At 42.6% G+C, this 26,646-nt stretch overlaps 1 long non-coding RNA gene across 1 annotated transcript in view; it reads right to left on the bottom strand.

The window, feature by feature from the left end:
• The window catches only part of LOC107054644, a 223,110-nt gene that overhangs the window by 122,563 nt on the left and 73,901 nt on the right, over positions 1-26,646 (bottom strand). Inside the window, exon 2 of the long non-coding RNA XR_005839141.2 lies at positions 18,257-18,333. This is a non-coding gene — a long non-coding RNA (uncharacterized LOC107054644). The remainder of the gene's footprint in view (positions 1-18,256; positions 18,334-26,646) is intronic.

Below are 26,646 nucleotides of genomic sequence, written 5' to 3'. Positions count from 1 at the left end.
GCAGTTTCTTGAAGAAGCAGGTGATACAAATAGCCCTGCTCCTCAGAGCACTTCAGGTGGCATTGGGAAAGGTAATTCTTCACCAACAAACACAGACTGGGCTCCAAACTGAGCTGATGGTTTCAGAGTCAGCCCTGATAACACTTGGGTGCGTTGTCATAAGTGACCTTTGCAGCCAGTTCTGTCTCTGTAATGAACTAAGCTGTTACCCTGATCCAAACTTAATTCAAACTTGAGGATATCCAGATCCAGATGGAGTTTCTTTGCTACTTTCAGCATTTACTCTTTTGAGACCAGCAATTACATTGAGATAACTCATGCACCATAGAGAAGGCCATCAGATAAATGCAGCCTGCATAACCTGGTATGCTTGGAGAGACAGGGAGAAAAAGAGCATATCATGGGATTTCAGGTAGGGAGTACTGCATCAGCAAGCCAGAGGGAAGAACATTATTAATGAAGCACTTTCACTAAGCGACTTTGTAACTTTGGATGAGATAAGCAAAGCCTGGAGGTCATGTTAACTTGGTGCACATGCAGAATGGGCAAGTCTTTTGGCTGTTAATGGCTTTGTTAAATCATTTCTCTTCGTGAATCTGTCTGTAATATAGGATTGCTGCAACTTCTCTCATTTTTTAAGCTACTTTGAATCTTACACATGGAAAGTATTAAGTGCTGGTATTACATATCTAAAATTAAGTCACTAAAATGGTCAACGAGTTTTTGTAACAAGGATTGAGCAGCACTGGTATCTGAGGGTCCCTCATTTGTAGGACATTACAGTTTTCTTCTGTTGTCTGTTTTACTTTTCTTTGACAATCTTTTCTCTCCCAAAGATTTCTGGATGCTTTAAGTTAATTTTGTTGTGTCATAAGGTATCAGACTGCTAATCCACAAGAGTGATGAGATCCTACATATTTAGGTCTACAAGCAATCTCAGCTCCAGTTTCTCTATCCATACTGACCCATATATTTTTCCCTCAGTCTACTCCTACCCCATAAAAAACAGCAGTTGACACTGAGAAGGGATTCACAGGAGGAAGAAAAATTGTAATATCTGTGTTCCATTCTATCCCAGCCCTTTCTGGCTAACCCCTCAACAAGAAAGCTATTTATACCAGCAGAATTTTTTCAGGAGGTAGATGAAGAGCTCTGTATCTCACCTGCCTATCTGAAAGGCAACTAATCAGCCATCGAATTATAATGATTTTCAGATGCAGAGCAGGGTCAGAAGCCAAAGGTGAAAATCATTAGGTATCTTGCCAGTCTTTATATATGTAGCTGCATGAGTGCTTGAGCTCTGGAGGGTAAAGGATACACCAAAGTGAGCGTGAGCAATAAAAAACATGAGCAGAGCAGCCTCTCTGTTAACCATCATCTCTTTCTCCAAAGTGTTTGAAGGAAGCTGAGACTTTTAGATTGTCAGGCAAAGGAGATGTCAGCGCTATTATTGAGCTATGACTACTCCGGCCTCAGAGAAGGCAAACAGTTAGCCATGACTCTTTAGTGTGCTACACAATTAAAATCCCAATAATTTTCCAGAAAGCATAAAAACTAAACCTCTTCAAGAAATCTATGGACTCCTGTCACAGACATCCAGCTTCATTTGATGAGCATGGGGAGCTCTTGTTTTATTCATCACAAGGGAAAATATGGATCTGCAGGACCATCAATTCAGCCTGAAATCCATAGTGTTGAAAAGAAAGGAAAACTTCATGGTGGAAAAAGAAAACCAACAAAACAAGACCTCCTTAAAGTGTACAATGGGGGGAAGGAAAGATGTGATTGCTCTATCTCAAGGCAGGGAAGAGGGTTGTCTACAGTAGGCTTTCTGTGACAGTACCAAAATTTAACACAAGTGTGTCTTCAACAACCAGTGGACAGTATAACCAATCCAACCACTATCACACTCCTTTTAGCCACAGAGACCTTTTCCTCTGGGGCCTACTGATACTGCTTCTTCAGAATCCACTCCTTCTCCCAAGAAGTGAGTGTGAAAGTCTTTTCACTTAAGAAATAAAATGTAACAAAAATATCCTGATATGAAAAAACAACATGTAAAACACCTAAGAACTACTCTAGTGAGTATCATAAAGTTTGTCTCTTCACTATCATACTGCTGGCTCCACTAGTCTCTCCAGAAGAGTTCATGGCTGTAGGAGCTTACATCTCTCATCCTTACAGGGAGGAGGACACAGATGGAAAGAAGGCTTCCTAGCTCCATTCATCAGGGAGTATGGCTGAAGACAACTGCCCTTTGATAACGAGACTCACAGCAGCTCTCTACCGGGGGCTAAGGCGATGAGTCCAGACATAGACATCTGAACAGTTAAACTCTAGGTAGGTGAAGCACAGCCTCCATCTCCCTTGAAATATAATGTCAGTTTGAAATAAGAATAAAGAATACGAAAGGTACTCTCAGGAATAGAGTTAATTTTAGGTATCCAACTTCAGTTGACACCCAACAGGCAACTTCCTTGATACTACAGCAACGCTGTAGCATCAAACTATCCTGAGTTTTAGATCAAGTGTTTTATTTTCCTCCTTCAGAAAACTCTGCTACCACCAGCAAAAGCATCCTATTTTTTTGCAATCATCTCCTGGAGAAGAAATAATCTGACAGGAGTCAGTAGATGTAAGGGTTACTTTCGAACATCTTTGTTCAGCATATAAAGTAACGTATACACGAACACCCACCACAGAAGAGACAAGTAAAAATCAAGGGTAATTAAAGGAACAAGATGGAACTTGCAGAAAGTTTAAGACCATTAAAAATTTCTTTCCAACATATTCAAGAATTTCTTTTAGGAAAAAAAAAAGGAATCCATGACCTGTGGCTCATCTGTACTTGTCTCTTCTCTTGATTTGACTCATAGCTTGATAATACAGTGTAATTCTATTTTACTGAACTTCTCTTGAAGGGATCATTTGACTCAAGAGATCAAACCTGACTGTCCCCCAAAATAATTTCCATGTATAGGCAGATGTCTTTGCTCTGCTGATTAGGGATCAAACTGGAGGTGATTTCTTTTAATGCCTTCCAAACACAGGAAAGAATTTGACATCTCCTATGTGAAGTTCACTTTGACAAAGGTGGAGAGTGACGCAGCTTGTGGGAGTGCTAATCAAAGCCAATTAAAACCTGACTAATACCATGCTGGTATTAAAATACATACAGCAGAACCAAAGGGCTTGCAAAAATGGGGAACTGCATACATGCTCCAAGACACTTGTCAAAACATGCTTGAGACTCTGAAGTAAAGGCACAGGATGTCTCTTCTTTTTCAAGGTTAAACACAAGTTTACAGGAGAAGCAAGGAACCGGGCTCTGGTAAGCCCCAGGCTGACACAGCAACCACAGGGTTGCTCTCCTCTACTGATTATTACTGTTGCTATACGTGTTGTTGCTGCTGCTGTTAGAGCTGAGGAAAATACTACAAAATACCTGAAAACCTTCCTCTGAATAAGATCAATCCAGACTACTTTTTAAGATTCATGTGCCCATATTCTTCATTTATCTTCATTTCACACTGTTGTTCTTGCCAGATATGTTGTCTCTGCCAGAAAGCTTTTGGAAAGAGAAAGTGTCATGAGAACCACTGCAATTATAGATCCAAGCCCACACCAGCTGGGTCAGTGCAGCCATTTTGAAAACTTTTTGCATCTAGGATCATGTATTCATATACCTTTATTTTCATGCCTGTCTGCTGCTTCTACTTTTCCTTATTAAGGAAAGGCTACCAGCATCGGCAGATTCTCAACAGTTTGCCGACAATGTCCAGATGTTTGCAGCAAATTGAAAACAATCTTGCCATGCAAATGCTGAGTTCTGGTCCATTTTGGGGCAGTGCTCTCTGAAGTCTGTGCAAGGGGATCATAGAAAGCATTCCTCAGTCGGCCCATGAAATTGCACTGAACAGTAACATATACAAATGTAGCAGGTAAGGTACAGAAATAAGGAGGAATCATCATTAATCTGGAACAGGCTGCCCAGGGAGGTGGTGGAGTCACAATCCCCAGAGGTATTCAAGAAACACGCAGATGTGGCCCAGAGGGACATGGTTTAGAGAGCAGTGTTAGTTGTAGGTGGACGGATGGACTAGATGATTTTAGAGGACTTTTCCAGCCTTAATGATTCTATGATTCTATCCTAGTAAGCTAAAGCAAGAGCTGAGTTTTAAAAGAGGATTGTTGTAGAGCTGGTTGTAAGCAGCTATTTAACCAAAGAGTTTCCCTTGTCACTTTCTGGGAGATCCAGCTTAAAAATAAGCCTGTCCTGAAAATGTGCCTATTTGTCCCAGCTGGCTACACAGGGTCAACAGTGCAATCTGACTTTCAACCTACCACCCAGTCCTTCTCCACGTGACTCCACTAATAGCTGTGCCATGCTGGCGCAAGGGGCAAGAATTGCTTCAAACCCTTACACTTTGCCCACATACAAGGACACCCACACATGCCTTCATTTTCTCATTTGCCTTCACCTACACATGCCTCATCACAAGGACAGGGGATGCAAGAGGAAACGTGAGAGGTGTAGTTAACAGCCTGAACAGGGGACACATGGAACTAGCAACACAGAAGCATGGGGTGGAGGAAGCAGCCTATAACTTCACCGGGGTGAGTCTGTTCCCCAAGCCGCTCCATGTCATATATGCAGCAAACAAGCCTTGAGCCTGTTCTGGTCTGCTGACTTAGAACATTTCAGAGGCACTCTTCTGGAGCATGCTCCTGAGCACATCCTGCCTTTCCACGGCATTATGCAGGCTCACCTCCTGGATTCTATCACAAAATGGAAATTCAGGGATGAAAAAACCACAGTCCTTTCAAAAGGAGTCAGAGCCTGATTTATGGCTTTATGTCCAGCCAATGCTAGCTTGCTTCAGAGATTCAGATTTTCTCCATAGAGAAGGTTATTTCAAAACCCCCTGTACTTTTCTGAGCCAGAGGAAGATCTGAAAGAAAGTTCCTGGTGCCCTCTGCAACAATTCCCCAGTAAGACATTTGGTAGCCAGCAGAAAGAGAACTTCAGTCTCTCTGCATCAGCACAGGTCACACACGCAGCAGTGAGTTACAGACTAGGCTAGGTCAGAGATGGCTGTGTGGGCTTGTCATAGCAAAAATGGTTTGCCAGGCATGAAACTTAGAATGGCATGGATCGGAAGGAACCTTCAAGATCACTGAGCTCCAACCCCCTGCCACAGGCAGGGTTGCCACCCTCTAGGATCAGGCTGCCCAGGGCCTCATCCAACCTGTCCTTGAAATGGCTTTAGGGTGCACCTCTGCAATAACCTGTCCACCTCAGACTTATTTTCTATTGCTCCATCACCTGCCACACCTACTTTTGCTGTTCTGCCTCTCCAAGACCTCATGCTGCAAGCTTGGATGAGAAAGCCTTGCCACCCCTCGCAGTGCAGCTGCACCTGACCTGCCAAACATGAGGAACCACAAGAGGAGCCTTTTTTAAATGCTATCCAAGTATTGCAATAGGATGCACCTTGCAAAGTTTACATCCTGAGGCAGTCCTGGCTGCCCGTGCAGCATGCTGTCCTTACCTGCACAACCCCCAGCCCTATACCACATCCACTTAGGCATTCCTGACATTCTCATATTTCTTCTTGAAACTTTGACTCATGAGACGACAGGAAAGATGCACCTGCAATGGTTCCCTAATTCCCACAGCCTCCCTCCCTCTAGATGATGTACAGTGGCTTCAGAGCAGTACTTTAAAACCTCATGAGTCAAACCCTAGTATCCCTTAATATTTGATCCCAGCATGTAAGTGGTGCCTCATGCTGTTTCACTCCGTGACCTCAATATCCAATTCCCGTTCCCCTTGGTTGCTTCACTTGCAGGAATAATGCCATCTGTGGTGAAGATAATACCCTGTAGCAACTCCTGTGTACACGTGGCTGCTCTGATTTCCTCCACAATCCCCCCTACAAGGCAGGGCGAGGTGCTATGTGCAACCCACATGTTGAGCAACCACAAAAAGCTGTAACAGCAGCTTTTTTAAAACCTCAGACTAATCCTATTAACTTCTAGCAGGGTGTGCGAAGGGGTTGATGCACCCAGCCCTATGCCTCCCACAGGTACAGAGATGGTCACGATGCTCTCCTGCCCTGAGAGACGAGGGCAGAAACATTCTCCCACATGCAGACCTATTCACAAGCCCGCCCCATGCAGTTCTGCTCAATGTTGTTTTGCTGGGAGAGATAAGCTGTACATGTGTTGTTGCAGGGTAAGGAGAAAGCAGAGCTGCAGGTCTCCATCAGAGGTAGGCACAGGCTTCTGAGAGTAAGGCTTCAGAGCGTGGCTGTGATTTTATCTCCCTTGTCCATTTGTCATTAGCATCAGTTCCTGATTTGGTGGCACACAGAGATAGCCCGATGTGATCTCTATTGTCTCTCTTTGTTCCCCCAGGGTTAGGCACTGCTTTTTCTCATTACGTTTTTGTTGAAAAATGTTTATCACAGCAGATAATCTGTGAAAAAGCTCCTTCTTGAAGCCATTTGTCTTTTAGCCATGGGAGTAGGAAGTGTCTCGCAGTTTCAGTCCCTCTTCTCATTTCAAAGGGTCATTCTTCTCTCTCACAGCTCCAGCTCTGGGCATCCAGCACCACTTGTGGCATGTGTTTTTGCAGGGACAGCCAAAATCAGGCTTGACATAAATATTTTTGTGTGTAGAAGTGGAGGAGAGGGCACATTTCTCAGTTCAGGTTCCCCGATCACTTGTAGGACTAAGCCTGTTTGCATTCACATCTCAAATTTGATGTTCCTCACCCCCATCAGCAGGCACCACTCTCCACTGCTTCAAGACAGGGGTAGCACGGCTAGGTGAGTTAGGACAAAGCTCTGCAGAAAAAGACATTGTGCTTTCATCACTCCGATTTGGGTTTTTAACCTCTGGTGCTTTAGAGAGCAGAGCCGTCTGCTTTAAATCAAACGGCACAAAGTGCAGTTGCCTTTTCTGCATTTTGATTAGAAAGAAAGAAGGAAAATGATTCTGCTCTGTAGTTAATTTCATGGGAGTCACTGAGTAATGCAGACAAAACTAAGCGAGGTTTGGATTTTTCATCTCCGGGGAAATCTGAACATTTTTTTCATCATGGAAAAAAAAAATCATGAAAAATTGAAATTTCTTCTCTTTCCCAAGGAATGGAAATTTTGATACAGCATGTTGACATTTCTGATCAAAACAGAGCTTTCTGGTGATCCCCAAGTCAGAGCACTTAGTTTTACCGGGGTAATATTAAGCGTTCTAATTCAAAGCATTTCAACAAACTGCATGTTGCATTAACACAGCTGCATACAGGAGCTGGCTGTGCGGCTGCTTCCTGGCCAGACTGCAGCTCCAATAACGCACTCTGAAGCACAGGGCTCACACAGGGTGCTGCCTCAATCAACCAGCCAAAAACCACTGCACAGCCGTATGGGTTTGGAGACGTTGGGTCGAGCACAGCACACAGTGGAGAAGGGCTTGCTGGAATGGTAGTCTGTGAAAGCAACTCACCCCAAGGAAATGCAGCTTGGAATCAATTTAGAACTAAGCTAAACTGCATTTTTTTTTTTCCTGGGGGGAGAGGGAGTAAAAAAAAATAAAAATAAATTGGTGAGAAACACTTCCATGAAGGTTTGGTACAGATGGCACTGTGGAGGGAACAGGAAATGTATCTTGTGCAAATATATCGTTATTATTTAAAATGAGCTTCACTGTGGACCCAACATGCCACCTCCATTTTGTAGTGATAGGACAAGAGGAATGGCTTTAAACTAAAAGAAAGAAGATTTAGGTAAGATGTCAGAGGGGAAATTTTCAGGGAGAGGGTGGTGAGGCACTGACACAGCTGCCCAGAGAAACTGTGGGTGCCCCATCCCTGGAGGCATTCAAGGCCAGGTTGGATGGGGCCCTGGGCAGCCTGAGCTGCTGGGTGGCAGCCCTGCCCATGGCATGGGGTTGCAACTGGATGGGCTTTAAGATCCATTCCAACTCAAGCCATTCTGTGATAAAAGATGCCCCGCTTCTACATGAACACGCAGGTCAGAAATCACATTGGGATAACTCAAACCTGCACATGGAAACCTGCAGAATTTGTAAATATCTTTGCGAGACTGAAGAGAGGGAATTACATATTCTTATGTCCTATATCATACGCAGTCTTACACATGCACACAGAAAGGTGCATGCAGGACTTGCAATCATTTTTTTCTTTATATTGTCTTGGACTTGTCCTTGGACCAGACACAGTTACTGATAGATCTGGTCCCAGACACACGCAGCCTACACTCCTGCCATTCACAGATCACCCAAGCTTCCTCCATAGAGTGGATCTGGCAGCTCCATCTCTGCCGAGACATGGGCTGTGGACGGTGCCACAAAGGAAAAGAAGCCCACCAAAACCTTTACAGCAGCCCTGGGCTCATTCAGATTTTCTTACGTGCCTGAGGGGAAAGGAAGAGGGAAAAAAAGAAAAAAAAAAAAGCCAACAAAAAAATCCCAACAGCTGTGAATTTATTGACTCTCCCTTAAGAATCTCTGGAGCAGTGAATTCCACCTTCATGGTGCTGGCTAATTAGGCATTTATTTAACTCTGTTGCTGTTTTTTTTTTTTTTAACGACTCACTGCTGTTGTTTGAAGTTCACTGTCTATTATTTGTAATAAAAAACCTCTGCCATATCTTCGGCTCATTATTCCTAACAAATAGTGCACTTCCTGTCCCTCCGTCCCCTCTCTGTCTCCGTCCTCGCAGCTCCCTGCCACCGTCACCTCTCTGCCCAGTTTTCCCTGGAGTTTCAAAGCCCAGCTGTGAGCATTTTGTCGTCGGAGTGCTTCTGAGAAACTTCTGTCAGGGGCTCTGGCACAGCGGGGGCTGCTGAATAAAATATCAGCCCTTCAAAAGGGAATTAAGGCAGAGAAGAAAAGCAGCAGGGAGAAGGAAGGGTAGAGAGGCCAGATCTGCAGTCCTCTCCCACCCACTCAGCATTCTGAAAGCAGGAGCCCTTAGATGTCACTGCAGCAGTGACCTGCAGATGCATGGGACAGCTGTGCTGGCCACTTACTCGACGCTAAGTGTCCTTAGTTGGAGGGGACATGAGGGGAAGACATGAAATGCCCTTATTTCTGTGGCACCTTGAGCACAAGTTTCATCTGCTCCCAGCTACAACTTGCAGGACCTGTCCCAATCTCTGACTTTCTTACACTTGACCAGTCTTCACTATGGAAGTAGTTATTATTCCAGTCCAACAAATGGCTTTAAAATATGCTTGCCTGTTTTTCCCCAGGAAAAACAAATTTTCCACAACCAAAGAAGTATTAAATAAAATAAAAGGAAGTGAATTGATGCACTTGGTTCCTCCCGGTAATTTCTTGATCATCAATTGTCACTCATCTTCAAGAAGAGTAAGGAGATTTGTGCAATTACAGGCCCATCAGCTTTACCTTAATTCCTGGGAACGTGATGGAACAAATGATTCTTGAAAACATTTCCAAGCAAATTAAGGACAAATGAAGAGTGAGCAACCTGATTTACCTGTAGATATCCCTGTTCGTTGTAGGGGAGATGAATTTTAAAGGTCCCTTCCAACTCAAACGGTTCTATGATTATACGATTAGGAGACATCAGCATGGATTTATGAAGGAGCAATCATTCCTGACCAACCTGATAGCCTTCTTCTATGAGGTAGCTACTTCAGAAGATGAGAAAAGATCAATAGGTGTTTCTTCTCTTGACTTTAGCATATATTTTGAAACCATCTTCCATAACATTCTCATTGGAAAACTGATGAACTACAAACTAAGTATAGAGCGAGGCTGAAAACTGACTGAATAGCTAGGGTAAAAAGGCTGTGATCAGTGGCAAAAAGCTCAGCTGGACACCAGTCTTTTGTGGCATACTCCAGAGAGGGCCAATGTCATTTAACTTCTTCGCTGATGACTTCAGCAATGGAGCAGAGCACACTCTCAGCAGCTTTTCAGGAGACCAAACTGGGAGGAGTGGCTGATAAGATGTAAGATTGTGTTGCTTCCAGAGGGACTCTGCTAGGCTGAAGAAGTGGGCCAACGGGAATCTCAAGAAATTCAGCAGATATACCCAGATTCCTCATACATCAGTACATGCTGAGAGCCAACTTGATGGAAACCTGCTCTGGAAGTCCTGGTGGACAACAAGCTGCTGATGTAACCTATGCTTGTAGCAGAGGCAGTCAGCAGCCTCCTTGGAGGAAGAACACTGCCAGCAGGTTAAGGGAGAGGATCTTTTCCCTCTACCCAGCTCTGGATGTAATGGGACCAGTCCAGCAAAGAGCAGGTAAGATAATTAAGGACTCGGAACTTCTGATGTATGAGAGTTGAGATTGTTTCTCCTCAAGTAAGGAAGACCCAGAGTGCATCTCATCGATGTGTATAAATACCTGCTGGCAGGCAGTAAGAAGGACAGTCAGTCTCTAGTCAACGATACCCAGCAAAAAGGTAAGAGGTGGTAGGTGCAAACTGAAATATAAGAAACTCCATTTTTAAAAAAAGGGTTTTTTTGTTTCTTTTCTTCTCCTCCTGGAAGTATCATCAAGACCTGGAACAACTCATCAAGTGAGTCTGTGGAAACTCCAGCCTGGGAGCTGTTCAAAATCCATTTGGACACAGCCTCAAGCTACCTATATCATGACGACCTCGCATCAAACAAGGGAGTCTAACAAACAAGACAACCTCCAGATCCTTAATGGATGTTTTGGAAGTGAAGTATTCAAACTGCAGTGCTGCATTTTAAAATTGGCTGCACTACAGTGATGCAAAGAGGATGTTCCTCCCTGTTCCATGCCATGATACCTTTCAAACACAAAGTCCCATATTGAAGCTCTCTTATATTTATTCTGTTTAGCAATTCCCGTAGCTGCCTCAGCATTACCAGTTGCTTATTTTTTGCATCAAGCAACATATGTCCATGTTTTGGATGAAATGGGCACACTTTATATATAAATATGTATTTAATAAAAATATATGTTTATCTATATATAAGGAAGAAAATATGTACATTCTTCTTGCCTTTGAAAATAAGTGATTAGGAGCAGAACATTACTGGAACTCATGTCTGGCTCAACCAGTTGTATCACCAAAGAGCAGTTTCAAATTTCACCACATCTTACTTCAATGTATTAAAAGTCCTCAGATTGCTTAGAAACAATTTTATTTTATTTTATTTTTTAGAATTCTATTTGTTTTTCTTGGGAGTTTAAAAGTAAAACAAATAATTTTACTGAAAACTAATATACCTTCCCTCAAAGAAAAACACTGAAGTTTTACTCAGCTCCTCTCAGAAGACCAATAATTGCTTTAAAATTAAAAGCAGGGTTTTTTTCAGTCCTAGTTCTGTATTTGAGACTTCATCATTTACAGCGACTCCTATTTAGCAATTAGATGTCATCTTACTAGTTTGTTTTCTTTAATGATCTGGCTCCTCTTAGTGTGATTATAATAACTTTTCCACCATATCCACTGCAGTCAAATTATCATTTGCATCACTATACCTAGATTAGGAACATCCTGCCTCAAGTAAAAGACACATCAATAACAACTATTCCTGTGAAGAACAGGCATTACTGAAGTGCTATAAAATATGACTATGAATAAAGAATAATTTGGGGGCTTCTTTAGCAGAAAAGACAGGGGCAAGTCACAATGACATTTAAACTTCTTTTAAAAGAGGAATTAAATGTTCTGTATGTCTGTGGTAGACTAAACAAGAGCCTACGGGATATAACTGCAGTAAAAGAGATTAAATTTAAACATTGGGAAAAGCTTTATTGCTGGAAGGATAGATGGAGACTGAAGCTGCTTAGCTGGGAATAGCACTGAGGATACAAGTCTGCACAGTGTAGTGCAGAGAGCCCTTGAGCATGGTGGGGTACCAGATGATGTTGCAGCACTGCAGCAATGATATGAGATTTCAGAGGACACAGTGTCTTTAAAACCAAAACTGATTTCCTTCACACTGGCATTGCTACCTGTTTACAAAACACTACGCAGCATGAGCAGAAGTGTTCTTCCAAGGTCCTTATTCAGGCACCAAGCTAGTTTGGCTAGGATTTAAGTGACAAGGATAACAGTCCTGAACAGATCTCCCGAGATTTTCTTAGGTCAACAACGATGCCAGTTTGTGATATGAGTTTTATAACCTTTAAAGAACTAGCAGTGATTATAACTTTCTGTCTCAGCTCTACGCCTCTTTAATGACCTAAGTGTCCTGGGTAGTTAGAAGTAGATGAGCTGGGATCTGAATGACCTTCTACTCTGGTTGGCAAACAGTACATGATGTCACAAATTTGTTTCTGATTTAACAACACCAGAGCTGAAGAGCTACACAGTAGTTTCCATTAATGAGTGCTAACTGGAGCAAATCCAACTACCAAAATGCAAGGTTCCACACCCACACGAATATCTGGATGGGCATGCAGTGAACTGAGATGTGAAGTCTTGCTCCTGAACAAAGCTGACAGGATGGATACACAGCAGCATTAGCAAACATGGCTCCATGGATAAATTTATCAATTTGTTCTCTGGGACAGGTCAGTAAGCAGAAGGATGCATTTCTGCCTAAAAGAGATAAGCTCAGCATTCGGGGATATATAAACATCAGGGCAATCCACTCCACAATAATTGGATCCTTTTGTTACAGGGCTGTAACATATCGATGGGAAAGGCAAATGGGAAGACTGCATAGACTGTAGTCTATACTACATATAGCTCAATCCTTGAAGCCTTGGCATAAGATGTTCCTGGAGGGATCTGAGGAAGGTGATTCTGAGAATCAAGCTTATTACCAGCTTGCTCATAGCACTGCATAGGGATCTCTGCCTGGAATAAACACATTTCAAGTGCTCAGACATGGAAAAGAAACTCAGAATTGCCACTTTAATGATGACAAATTGCCAATCAGGTTGGGATTCAGGAAGCTAAAACTTCACTTCCGAAGCCTAGCCTCGGGCCATGGCATGTCTGAAGCACAGGTGTGACAGAATGGGCTCTCATAATGCTTCGTTTACTAATGGGATTAAAGACATTCCATTAAATCACTTGTAGTTGTAAGGCTTTCACCTTATTGCACTCGCATCTTGAAAAGGTAAGCGTTACTCTATGATTTGGCACATTTGACTTGGAAGAGATTAAATGAGAACTTCAAACTGGCTGCTAAGGTAATCCAGAATCAAAAGCCTCACTTGAGCCCCGGGAGTTTGGTAGTGAGGTTGATCTGAATTGTGCTATTTGGATGTGGAACAGAGAAGTTCCTTCCTGACCACTGTAGGTGTTTTTGAATGGAAGCTGCCTATCTGTAAAGTTCTTACAGGTCTGCCTATGAAGGCATTTGTTTCAGACCTGTAAGTATCCCAAATTACAAAACAGGTGACAATCTCAAGGCAAGTCAGGTCATAGGCAGAAATCTGGCAACCAGAGTAGTCAAAAGAGAGCCAATACAAACCCTCGCTGATCAGTCAAGCGCTGAATTTTCTCCATTACACTAAGTACATCGCATTCCACATCGGAGACAATTTACTGCCTGTAGCTGATCTACCACCAGCAAAAATAATGCTGGAATTTCACAATGAGCTTGATGATCAAATTCTATGAAAGACACTGTGTGCAAGAAATATACCTCAAAAGTGGCTAACGTGCATGAGGAATCAAAGGCTGCGAGTCCAAACCTGGGAGCTCTGTCAGTTGCTTGTTACTATTTCAAACCCGTAATTTCATTTCTTCCATTGCAGCAGAGAGGAGTAGCTATGAACATTAATAAAAAAGCCTCAGAGTGTCTTGAGGTACCTCATTAGGCAAATGTAAGTGGGGGCAATTTATTAGCATGCACAGTTCCCCCAGTGCAGCCCCTCAATATGGGGAAGGCCCTGATGTAACTACATAGCATGAAGTTTATGCTTGCCAGAGGAAAGATGTTCAGCATGACAGCTGCAGCCTGACGAAGCATCTCACCCAGGTTGTTACTGAGAAACAGCATTAGCAGAATATGATACCTTTTTTCGCTGTAGTCTTTGCCTACTGAAGCATTTGAGAGACACATTAGAATGCAGGAAGATGTACATGGAGAAAGCTTAATGTTATATTAGAAAGTGCCAAGATCTCCTCAGGCAGTCATATCAGCAACTGTATATTATCATTACGCATTTAAGGAAAAACAGTAAGTACCTTTTGTCACTACCCCCTGCGGTCACAGCATTAGCTGCAGCTCCTAGCCAGAAACTACCCAGACTATAAACTACCTGCAACAGCAACCATGCCACTGTCCTCCTTTACCCCATCCTTAGGCATCTTTATTCCAGATTTTCTGACACATAGGTGGTAGGGCAATAGTTTGAAGCTACTCGGGGAAAGCACAAGCTTGAAACTGTCAGCAGATGTTTTACTGAGCATCTTGAGCAAATTTCACAGTACATGGCTGTTACAATTAGCAGCAGAGTATTAAAACACGCTATGGAAGTATTTGGGGGAAAAAAAAAACCCAGCCACTTACTATGTACTACAAGAGTACTTTATGCAAGGATTATGAGTTAGTGATCCAACCCGGTTGCTCTGATTTCTGCTTAGGTTGCCAGGAAGCTCCCTCCCTGTGCCCTATTGCTTTCCCGATTGCTGCACCACCAGACCACAGGTCCCTAAGTTTCCAATTTGCCACAACAGTAATTTCAGATCATCTAAAGAAAAGCCACAGACAATATTTTATATTGCAGACAGAAGTTGCCAGGATATTCCAAAGGATAATTTTATAAAGGAGAATACTGCCTCCTCTGTATTCCATATAATTTCTTCTTGTCTCAGCAATACTCTCTCCCTTTCTTCACGAGGGTGAAGGTTGTCCATATTAGCTATGTATTCTCTGGAACAATGCACGTGTGTGTCTACTACAAGACGTAGTATTTGTATCAAATGCTATGTAATGCTTAGAGAGCTCGTGTAACCACAGGGAAAGGGAAGATAAGCAGCTCCTATTACCCTCGAAATACCTTTCCTTCTAATCAGGGCATTTCTGAAGCATCACTCCAAATCTTTCACTTCATTCACTTGATACTTTTCAACCACTATGGTCTTTTGGATACTGCCCAGCTTCTCTTGGAAAACAATCTATGTCAAGGGACAGAGTGAGTAGGATACTTAAAGGAAAGAGGAAAGGCAGGAAAACAATCCTGAGACTCTTCTGCACATACAACAACTCCTTTTAGAAAGGTAACTGAAAGTAAGCCATTGACAGCAGAGGCGAGAGGGATGGAAGGTATATTTCAGTGAAAACAAATTATTAAGTCTTGTATTTTCTGTAACTGCACCTATACACAAGATTGACATATCCTTTAAGCTACCCTTGATAAAGTCCCCAGTCTTGCTACAGCAGTGCAAAGAAGGCAATTTCATCTGCAGTGCATTTACAGCTCTGGTTTACAGGATTTTCCTTCATAACCTGGCCCAGGTTTCTAGCTCTCTCTCAAGTCAGTGTTTTACTAGCTTGTAGTTTGTCAGCTAGTACCTGCGATGTCCATTTCTTAGCAACACTTTCAAGATAAAAACAGAGTAATACAGCAGGGTGGAGTTTGGAAAGCAGATGACTCTTGAAGCCTGATCCTAAGTGGGAGACCCACAAGTATTTTTCAATTACATTGATTCTGTAGACAGGCAGTAAGATAAGCAGAGACTGAAAATTCTGATATGCCTCCAATTCTAGGACCTTGGAGCGTGTCATAGCCAGAATGGTCTTGGCACTGTGGCAACTGTATGATCCCTACCCAATGAAGACAAGTTCTGGAAGGAAGGAAAGAAACGAGAAGCTTAGGCGGGAAGGCCATAAAGCCACCACTGTTTCTTCTTAAATGATAATTTTGATTTGGAACTTAAGAGCAGCTTCTCTAGATCAAAGTCAAAGTCCAACTGGCAGATCACAAAATCATAGGACTGGAAAGTCCCTCCTACTCTTCCTTGAGAAGTAAGAGACAGCCCTATCTTGGTTATATTTACAGATCTTTATCTAATCACTTCTTAAATAAATAAATAAATAAATAAATAAAGAGACTGTTGGTTCTACTGCCTTCTTAAGGCATCTACTCAAGTCTGCTCTTTCTTCATACTCTCTTCACCAGCCCAGAGGGAAGGTTACTCAACATCCTCCCTGAGCGTCTTGTAAACAAGCGCTCTTATGTTCCCATCTACCTGTATCACAATACTTCCCCTAAGAGGCTGTCTTCACAACACTCCTTTTCCCTAGAGCTCATTTCTCTGAAGCTGTTACAAAGACTGAGCAAAATACTCCAGATAAAGCCTCCTTAGAAGTATTCCCCTTCTTCTTTCTACACAAGCATCATTTTAATCCTTCCTTCAGGACTGTTTCTACCCTCCCTCCTTTTTCCCTTTGAAGATGGAGTGATACTCCTGCCATTTTCAGATAATTTAATCCACTAGGCCTTCCCTAGCACTGCATTTGATTTCTCCTTCCTAAGGGTAAATCTCTACACTTGTCTTGAATTTCATCTGTTTCATTTTGGACCGTATCTCCAATTGATCAAAATCATTTTCAATTCTAAATCAATCTTCCCAAGCCCTTGAAGTCTGTCCCAGTGAGAAAAAAATAGTCTAAAGCCAGCATGAAATGAACAGAGGAAAGTTGCACTTCAGTAGAGCTAGCATCATCAGGCTTCAGGATAATCATATAGTGTCACAGTAACTATTCACAGGTGGCTTGAGTTGTGACAAGTAGGAATCATGCTCAACAGCTAGTGGCAACATATTTTGTTGCTATTATAGGTAGAATTTCTTAATATTATCATTGCTAACAGAAAGGAGGCAGAGGTGTTATGTCAGGAGCCTGACATGAAATGAGCCTTCTAGGAGATCTAGAACTCTGCTTTCAAGCTAGGAGGAAAAATTGCTTTTCCTGCCTTATGAAAATAGTCACTTGGGCTTGAGTTTGGGAGAGCCAGCATTACAGAGATTAGAGTGGAATAACGTTTATACCCTGAGAATGTAGAGGAGTCAGAGTACCAACGTAAAAAATTTTCAGTGCCTCCAGTCGTTTCCCAACCTGCTCAGATGCTGAAGCACCTCATGTAAAGTACCATCAACAGCTGCTCCAAGGAAAGAAGGTGAACAGTTGAGGTTGAAGTGGAGAGCTCTGGGTCAAGAAAAACAGCCTATTTTTGATTTGTTGCCACTTGCTCCTTTCTCAGGATTCAGATGAAAGCCAGTCTTTACAGCACAGAACAGTGTCCATTAGACATTTAGTCTAATGCAAGCTACCTGAAGCTTCTTTGTTTTGCCACTTATTATCTCACTTCAGCGCTTCAAGCACTACTAAAAGTCACCATACTGAGTTATATAACTGGTCTCATCAAGACAGTATTTGGCAAATCAAGCAACTCGACTCGTTACCTTGCTAAATAAGGTTCTGTTTTGTTCCAGCAATGTGGAAATCTGCAGGTACCCATGTCATAACTCAGGCTTCTCACAGCATAACATTCTGCTTCCCCTTCACTTTTTCCCTACCTTTTAAGAGATAGCAGAGTATCAATATACAAGCCTTTGTGTCTTTAATAAACTTATCCTTCTCTTTTCTAAAGACAATAACTTCTTGCACCTTTTCCACTGACCCAAAGGCCAAATATGAATTTCCATGCCATCCCACAGCATGGCTTTCAGATTTTATTAACCATGTTAGAATTTTCTTCTGTTGGCTTGAATCCCAACTTCCATTTTAACCCTTACGGGGAAGGACCCATATTCTGGTGCAGTTCTGTAAATGCAATTTTAGACTGAGTGGCCATGACTGGTTTAACATGAATCCTTGTGTCCCTTCAAAACAAGGTACTTGGATTTCTCCATTCAGACACTATATTTTGTGAGAATCTGAAGTAGGCTTCCTCACCGCAAGTTACTGGGGAAATAGCTTTAAGAGAACCAGGGAAGTTTATCAGTATAGATCATACTGTACTTAATTCTCAAGGGACATAATGGTTACCTAAAAAGCAGTGCTACTCCACATCTGGTCTTCAAACCTAAAGGCCTGGAAATCTAGGACATGCACGCAGGTAAACAGATACCCTTCTCCTGTAGACAGCACATGGCTTAAGTACTCCACTGCCTTGCCTACATCCAACCTGAGCAGGTACCCTAAACCTCAGGACACACGGCCTTTTGGGGTCACATCTTCACTACAAGGCTGCACTACAGAGCAAGGCTGATGCCTCCCATTTTCTTACTGTCTCCAAGAAAAGCACTTACCTCTCAGAAGGTTAGTGAGGTGTGGAGGGATTCATAGTAGCTGAGACACAGGCTGATGCACTACAGTGAAAGTAAACCTATGAGGAAAGAAGCAGAAGGAATTGAAGTGAATCCACATGGGTTATTAGCCCCACATTAACGTTTAAATACTGCATTATTTCATCATTTGCCAAAGCTCAGATGAGCCCTAACCTTCTGCAGATAACTCAGGAGGAACTAAAACTGTGGAGGTAGTTGGGATGGTTTCAGTCATTTGAAACACTGGTGTGAAAACTGCAAGGCCTGGATCAATAGATAGAAGTTCAAGAGTCAATTTTAAGATCAGAAACTATTTCAGACTGTTTTTATCCCAGAGCTCCATAGAATTCCTACACAGAAATTTGGTACACCTCTACAATATTAAAAATAAATAAATAAATAAATAAATAAAGAAGCAAGTGCATAGAACTTGCATTCAGAGCTGTGCCACTCCCCTAAGGAAAAGACAACTACAGAAAGGGGTCAGTGAAGTTCTGCTAAACACCCTCAATTTCTGCATAGTTTTATTATTATTATTATTATTATTATTATTTTTAGAACCAAAACAGCAGGCCTTATACAGGAATTTATCAGACTAGATAAATCTTATCAGTCCATTAACACCTGCTGGAAAGTAGAATCCACCAAAACCAAAGTGCTAACAATTAAGCACTTTTCAGAAGAAACTTGCAGAGAAAAGCTTTTCCCAAGTTACCTATAGCCTGTATAACCCAGGAAGGGCAAGATCATCTATCGTTAACACCTTTGCTGTTCAAGTCTTCAAAAAAATCATTATCTGAAAGTGTTATGCTGTGCAACACTCCCAATATTCAGGCTCCTCATGTTTCTGTCTGCCACTAGCTGATTCTTGTATCCTGTGGTCTCCAACCTTCTGTACAGGAAGAGTCAGAAATAAGCATTGGTGGATGAGGGGAAGGCGACCGATGTCATTTACCTGGACTTGACCAAGGCCTTTAACATGGTCCCCCACCACATCCTTATCTCCAAATTGGAGGGATGTGGATTTGATGGGTGGACCACTCATTGGATAAGAAATTGGTTGAAAGGCCACAAACAGAGGGTGGTGATCAATGGTTCTATGTCCAGGTGGAGGTCGGTAACGAGCGGAGTCCTCGAGGGGTCTGTCTTGGGACCGGTGCTCTTTAACATCTTTATCAATGACATTGACAAAGGAATTGAGTGCACTCTCAGCAAATTTGCTGATGACACCAAACTGAGTGTTGCGGTTGACATGGAGGAAGGAAGGGATGCCATTCAGAGGGACCTTGACAGACTTGAAAGGTGGGCCCGGGTGAACCTAATGAGGTTCAGCATGGCAAAGTGCAGGGTTCTGCACATGGGCTGGAGGAACCCCAGGCATCTATACAGACTGGAAGGAGCAGTCCTTGAGAGCAGCTCTGCAGAGAAGGACCTGGGGGTCCTGATGGATGAAAAACTGAACATGAGCCAGCAGTGTGCTCTTGCAGCTTGGAAAGCAAATGGTATCCTGGGCTCCATCATGAGAGGGGTGGCCAGCAGGGACAGGGAGGTGATTGTCCCTCTCTACTCTGCTCTTGTGAGGCCCCATCTGGAGTACTGTGTCCAAGTATGGAGCCCCGAGTACAAGAAAGACAGAGAGCTGTTGGAGAGGGTCCAGAGGAGGGCCACAAAGATGATCAGGGGGCTGGAGCACCTCCCCTGCGAAGACAGGCTGAGGGAGCTGGGCTTATTCAGCCTGGAGAAGAGAAGGTTGCGGGGTGACCTCATTGCAGCCTTTCAGCACCTGAAGGGAGCCTATAAACAGGAAGGGAGTAAACTCTTTGAAAGGGTAGATAACAGCAGGACAAGGGGGAATGGTTTTAAGTTGAAAGAGGGAAGATTTAGGTTGGATGTTAGGGGGAAGTTCTTTACCAGGAGAGTGGTGAGGTGCTGGAATGGGCTGCCCAGAGAGGTTGTAGATGCCCCGTCCCCAGAGGTGTTCAAGGCCAGGTTGGATGGGGCCCTGGGCAACCTGGTCTAGTAAATGGGGAGACTGGTGGCCCTGCCCAGTAGGGGGGGTTGGAGATTCATGATCCTTGAGGTCCCTTCCAACCCAGGCCATTCTGTGATTCTGTGATTACAGAAGTTTCAAAAAGGCATGACTTCAGATGGATGAGCATCCATCCCTGAATGCCTACTGACTTTGGAAGGATATGGAGAATGAAAAAGTCTCCAGTAAGACTTCCACGATAGTCTCAATACAGAAGTCCAAGCCACAGGTTGTAGAAAAAATATATATTCTTATTCCCATTTAAGTTTAGAATTACATCTGCAAAAGATTATGGTGATTCTACTTTATTTCCTTCAGTCAACTGATTTTTTTATTTTATATAACTTGAGGGAGCAAGACTATATTTTAGTGTCTTCTTCAAGGATGATCCTATTTTATAACTTATCCAAATCCTAGATTACATGGAATATGAATCTTTTCTTACCCGGAAAGTGGTTTTGCCTACAGAGAGTGGGAACTGATATTGAACAGAGGCCTTACTTTTGATGGCTGGTCAATAACTCTTATTATGTCTCCTGCTTAGAAGCACCAAATCTAGTTTAGTGGTGGTACATTCATCTCTAGTGACCACAGAGAAATGACCACCAGATATATGCCGAATTATGACAGAAAGACAGCAGCCAGCCCTTGTAAGATATCATTTGAGAGCTGCCATTTATTATCTCCTTGTAGTTCCCTTTGGTCAGTAAGAAAGAAAGCTGAGCCAACTCTGTCTTCCCCCTTTCTCAAGGACCACCTTTACTCACATGCCTCTTTCCATCAGCAATTTAGCATTTCTTACTGCTAGCCAACAAGTAATCGGGCTACAGTCCTCTAGTAGGTTTCAAGAGAGAGACTGTTAATTGCCTGCAGCTCTTCAGGACAAAAGTTGTATTCAGTTAGGATAAGTTAAACAACACAGAACCAGGAGTTTAACTAGCAGCTGTAGCCAACAACATAGCAACTCTGCCAAGGCTGGCATGTGTTAAAGAACTATCTTACTGAAGTCTGTAGGTGCTGCCAATGCCTAATATCAAAGCTAAGGTGATTTCAGGCTCAGCACAGATGGTTCTGATGAAATTGCATCACCTAATGACATCCTGAAATAAGGGCTGGGAAGCTGTCAGAGAGATGATGTTTTGCGTTTGCTTTTGTTTTCTTTTTTAACAAAACAGTCAAATTGTATATGCAATATTACATCAGTCTTGACAGGAGAATACTTCTGTGGTTTAAAAGGTAAAGAAGATTGGAAAAGATCATGCCAGAAAAGCCAACATCCCAGGGCTGGGATACGCTGTTTAGTTTTGTTTTTAAACTAACAAGTTTATTCTATTACTCTCCCATTTTAGAGAGACTTGATATTACTTCACTGAAAATGTAGGAATAGAAAAGTGCTTTCTTGCACAGTTCCAATCACTAGATATTATATTTAATACTGTCTTTCTCCCAGGGGGATATTGAACTATCAACTTCCTGAATCAATATGAATTCACAGGAAAGGAGGTCACTGCATAGCAAATCCTAGTTGGAATCCTGCTTAAGGCAGGAGGGAAAAGAACATATGAGTATCTGTAATTTATTTTCAGTAGAAAACATGCCTTTTAGGAATTAATCTTGAAGTTCTTTTTTAAAGTTGGTTAGCTGCAGCCACCACCAGGGTCACACAGATGGTTTAAAATAAAAACAAACAAAGAAACAAAAAAACTTATTTTAACTACCAAGAAGGAACTACACAAATGGTAGAATTTAGTTTAATTCAAGAACCCTTCAGGATGCTTTAGAGCAGTCTAAGAGAGGATCACCTCATGATGAAGGAGGAGGATTTAGATATTTATTTATTTATTTAGACAGTGGCACTTTGCTTTCAAAGTACGAGCTACTCAGTTGGACATTTTTCCTCCAGATGTTCCACTTGGAGTTACATTAGCTCTGTATTGAGTTGGCTGCAGAATTGTTTTAAGGACTGAAGATCTCTCATCGTTAGTCCTTGGTATCATGCTCCACAGTGCTATGTAAATAGCTAATTATGAAGCTCATTCAGTTCTCAATTCCTAGAAGCCTTTACCATTGCCATTCCAAGCCACCTGTGTGGTGACACAGAGAAACTCAATCCTTTGCATCATACCAGAGATCTTTCCCTTTACACCTTGCCCAAGAGAAAAGCTAACGCAGCTCAAGGCAACTTGTATGGGGCTGCTTCTTGCAGCATCTACAGCCACACAGTGGCAACAAGAAGATTCACACCAGCTTGATTTCCACTATGAAGTATACTTGTGGTTTGCAAGTCATTCTTGCTTTTATCATCCTTACCCTGAGAAACATTTGCATGTTTTCTTTCAAGTGCAAAGGACAACTCCACAGAAGTGTCTCATAACATTTGCAGTGTTACCCCACTACAGGTGTTCTAGTCAGTATGATACATGTTAGTACCCCCAAACATTTCAGTTCCTCTGCCTGGGAATACATATTTTCCCTTAATCTAAAAGGTTATTGGAAGATATTCCAGAGAAGGAAAAAACTCAGCCAAGGCAATTGTGTCCTGCCTAATCCTCAGTTACTCTGTAGGGAAATACGGCTGGTTCTGTCCACCTAGTACTCCTCACCCACCTCCATGTAAACTCAAAGAAGGTACCTTTCTTCTTGCATGAACCATCACTTCCTTTTATGGCTATCTCTTAATCTTAGGAGTTGGCAGTTTTTCTGAAGTCTTCACACAACAAGAATCCACTGAATCCACCCATTCATGCTCCTTCCATGCTGATGTCCACTTCTCAGAGGAGGAAGCAGCAGCTCTTTTTGTCCAGAACAGGGAGCACAGGAAAAGCTAAAATTACTCACTGCAAGTATTTGTGCTGGGCTGGGAGATACCAAACACTATTCATTGCTGCCATCAATCCCATTCCTCCAGGACAAGGGTATACATATCTATTTTGGCTTCCATTGACCACAGCTGGTTTCTATCCCCTTACTGTGGGCTATTGAGTTCTTATCTTCAGAAAAACAGCAAGTTACATAACAGCAGCTGAGGCCACCTTTTTTTTTTTTTTAATTTTTAATTTTTTGTGAGATCCTCAGGAGCCCCACTGTCCAGGCAACATTATATGACAATATTAATCATCTTTCCAAGGCAAAATAAATAAATAAAATAAAATAAAATACACAGCCAAAGCCATAATTCCTGTCTTATAGGCTTTTGTTTCCAGTGTATATAAGCCTCGAGTTAAGCTGTAACCAAGTCATAGACTCAGCTAAAAGGTTAAGAGCCATATCCACAAAGGAGACTCTAAACATCTATTTTCTCTATACCCTAAGGGGATTGAAATTGTCTATTTTTGATCCAAATAGTCTAAGAAGAGGCAACAGGCATCAGGAAGGTTAGCCTAAGCAGGTCCTGTGTTACAATACCTCTATCACTTTTTCTCCCCAACCTGATGCTTGGAGAATGGCAAGGCAGCATGAGCAGTTTAAGTCAGTATTGCCAAACACCATCAGCCAGGCATTGGCAATGGCTTCATGGCACTTAAGATGGTTCATGTTCCCAGATGATAACTACATGCCAACAGCCATGCTATCCACATTCTGCTCCTTCTTCCAAGGCAAGCACTTACATATCTTCATACAGAGCCGTATGTATCTGCACGTATAAGACCATTCATATATCTAATTATCTTTCTAGAAAGAAATTACTGTTTCTCACTCAAGTTTCTGCAGTCACACTGTTCTCTGCATAGAGAAGGTTCTTCAGCATCAACCACAGATAGCAGTTTTATCATTTCCCCATGTGAGCTCAGAAGAGATAATTTGTAGAAGAATCCTAAAGGCTGCACATACAACTGCCATGTGATCAGAGAGCAAGGATGGTTTTGGAAGGTTGTGCTTGTCCCAGCCCTTTCGTCCTTTCACCCAGAAAGGTCACAAGCAGCTGCTCTCACTCATACCCGTGAGCATTAATCAGCTTGCACACCATGCTCTAAAGCTGACCTATGGAGGGGGAGTGTAAGAGTTCTTTCAGGAGAGCTTTCTCGGCAAAACAGAGAGAGAGAGAGAGATCATATTACATTCCTGGATTGGAAAGAGGTCATTTTTTGACCCCCATGGTTGAGTTGGTTTTACCACCAAAGCCTCTGTAACACAGAAACTTGTTAAAAACCCCCACTTACCTACAGTGGAAACGGAGATTTAGTTTAGCAAGCTGACACACTGCTCCAAAGCCCCACACTCCTATGTGTTTACACACCTCTCCAGCCAGACAGCAATCATAGGCGCTTTCCTTATAAGCTTCAGCTCACCCATTCCTAATGCAGGATCAGTGACCTCTGGAGTAACTGGTGAGAGATAACCAGCTTTTGTTCCTAGCTGCTAGCGTGATGCACATCCCTCCAGCCGCCCTTCTCCTAGGAGAAGGATCAGGCTTTAAGAGCAGCTAGGATCAAGCCTTAGAGAAGCTTACAGCAATCAGAAGCTTAGCTGCTCTAAGCAGAGGGGGCCGTTCACCCACACAGCATCAGACAGCAGCACATGGATAGACCTTGCAGAGGGAGCCTGGCACACCCCAGCTTTGTCCACGAGCATCATGGGCTCCCCATAGAGAAAGATGAACTGCTGCACTGGTGACATGGAAAGAATAACGAGGGTAGAATAATAAGGCCCCTCTGGGCCACAGTTTTAGTGAGCATTGGCCACCTCGGCAGGACAGACGCTAAGGAGTTAGCTATCTTTTGCGCTGCCTTCACACCATTTTAAGCCACAGTGAATCAGGCCCCATAGGTACACGAGGGAGAGCGCTGAGGGAGGGCAGTGATAGATTGGGAAAGCAAAGTTCTCTCAATTTTACACTCGGTCACCTAGCTTTATCTAGAGACAAGAGGAAATCTCATTCCATGTAATTCACTTACCCATAGCGCTCAGAAGGGAAATCACTGCAATGCTGTTTGCAGGAAGAGCAAGAAGTGAGCTCCTCCATCTGCAGCAGAGGAGGCAATGGTCTCCCAGCATAAACACATCTTTAAAGCTGTTAGAAGCCCTGAGGACCAAAGAAAAGAAGCAACAGAGCATCCTAAACACACTGCCCAAGGGAGTCCCTTTCCACTTTACTAGCTCCATCCTCTTTTCTCTGTCTAACAGCTCATAAAAAAAGAAAAGCCTGCTTGCAAGGGAACACTTTTATACTCTTAATTGAGCTGCAATTGGACATTACTAAGGCTTCTGTCCTGCCCTTTTCGGGGAAGGCTGCTACCACCTCCATAGGATGGGCAGTTAGAAAATCAATTTGCACCTTGCAGCCATTCTCCCTGTTGAAATTCTGTCAGCACCTGCTCCGTATTTATCCATTTTTATTTGTTCTGAAATTAGTTTCCTAAATCCAGCCCTATTTGCTAAAGAAAAATCAACAGATTTCAGAATGGAAATAGAGGAGGCAGCATCTGAAATATTCCCCCACTACCATTAATGGGTAAGAATAAAAAAAAATATGGTTCCCTCCAAAAAACACAACACAACATCTAGGTGAATGAATTCAGAAGGGAGGAAAGGGAAAAGCCTGAATCACACAACAGGTCATGTTTGCATTGTCTGCTCACACAGTGCTGAATAATAAGACATACTACTTGACCAATAATACAAACATTTTCTGTTCATATATGCATGTATATGCACCATTTTTACATTTCTATTTAACATTTCTAAGTCTGAGGAAGATGAAGAAACTAGAAGCAGCAGCAGATCTCCAGAGATTGCCTTCTTTTCTCATTCTCTTCCCATGTAATGGGTAACTGCACAGATACCTGGAGTGGATTTATGCTGCACTGGTTGATCTGCGATAGCCACCCAAGTGGTTTCAGGGTCACATCTACAAGGAGGTGAGTGCAAGCACAAAAATCACTGCTGCAGTGCAGTACTGGCACACAGCAAACCTAGGACTTTGTTTACCGTTTGCTTATCCTGTTGTCCCCCATAGAAAGCTCACCTGAGTGCAGGAATGGAAATAGACAAGGATTCTTGCCTATGTGGCTAATTAACGAAACGGTCTTACTAGTAGTGTGTTTTAAGTTTCCAGGGTTCCTCTGCCAATGAGAACCACAGCCGTACTGTGAAACAGAGGTGTGCAGATGTCGCAGATGTTTTGATCTCTTCAGCTGAGACCTCTTTTCTCTTTCTGCCATTTTAACGCATAACAGAAACCCTTCAGATTGAAAGGGCATGGAAAAGTCACGTAAAAAGTCACTAGCATAGTTATACTGTCAAAAGGAAGGAAAAAGAACAAATAAACAAATGGAAGAATGGAAACAATGGGAATTGTTTTTGTAAAAAAAAAAAGCTTTCTACTTTTAGTTATCTGTGATAT

Source organism: Gallus gallus, chromosome 1 (assembly GCF_016699485.2).
Source record: "Gallus gallus isolate bGalGal1 chromosome 1, bGalGal1.mat.broiler.GRCg7b, whole genome shotgun sequence".
Taxonomy (NCBI): domain Eukaryota; kingdom Metazoa; phylum Chordata; class Aves; order Galliformes; family Phasianidae; genus Gallus; species Gallus gallus.
This window is presented reverse-complemented; position numbering and strand designations above follow the sequence as displayed.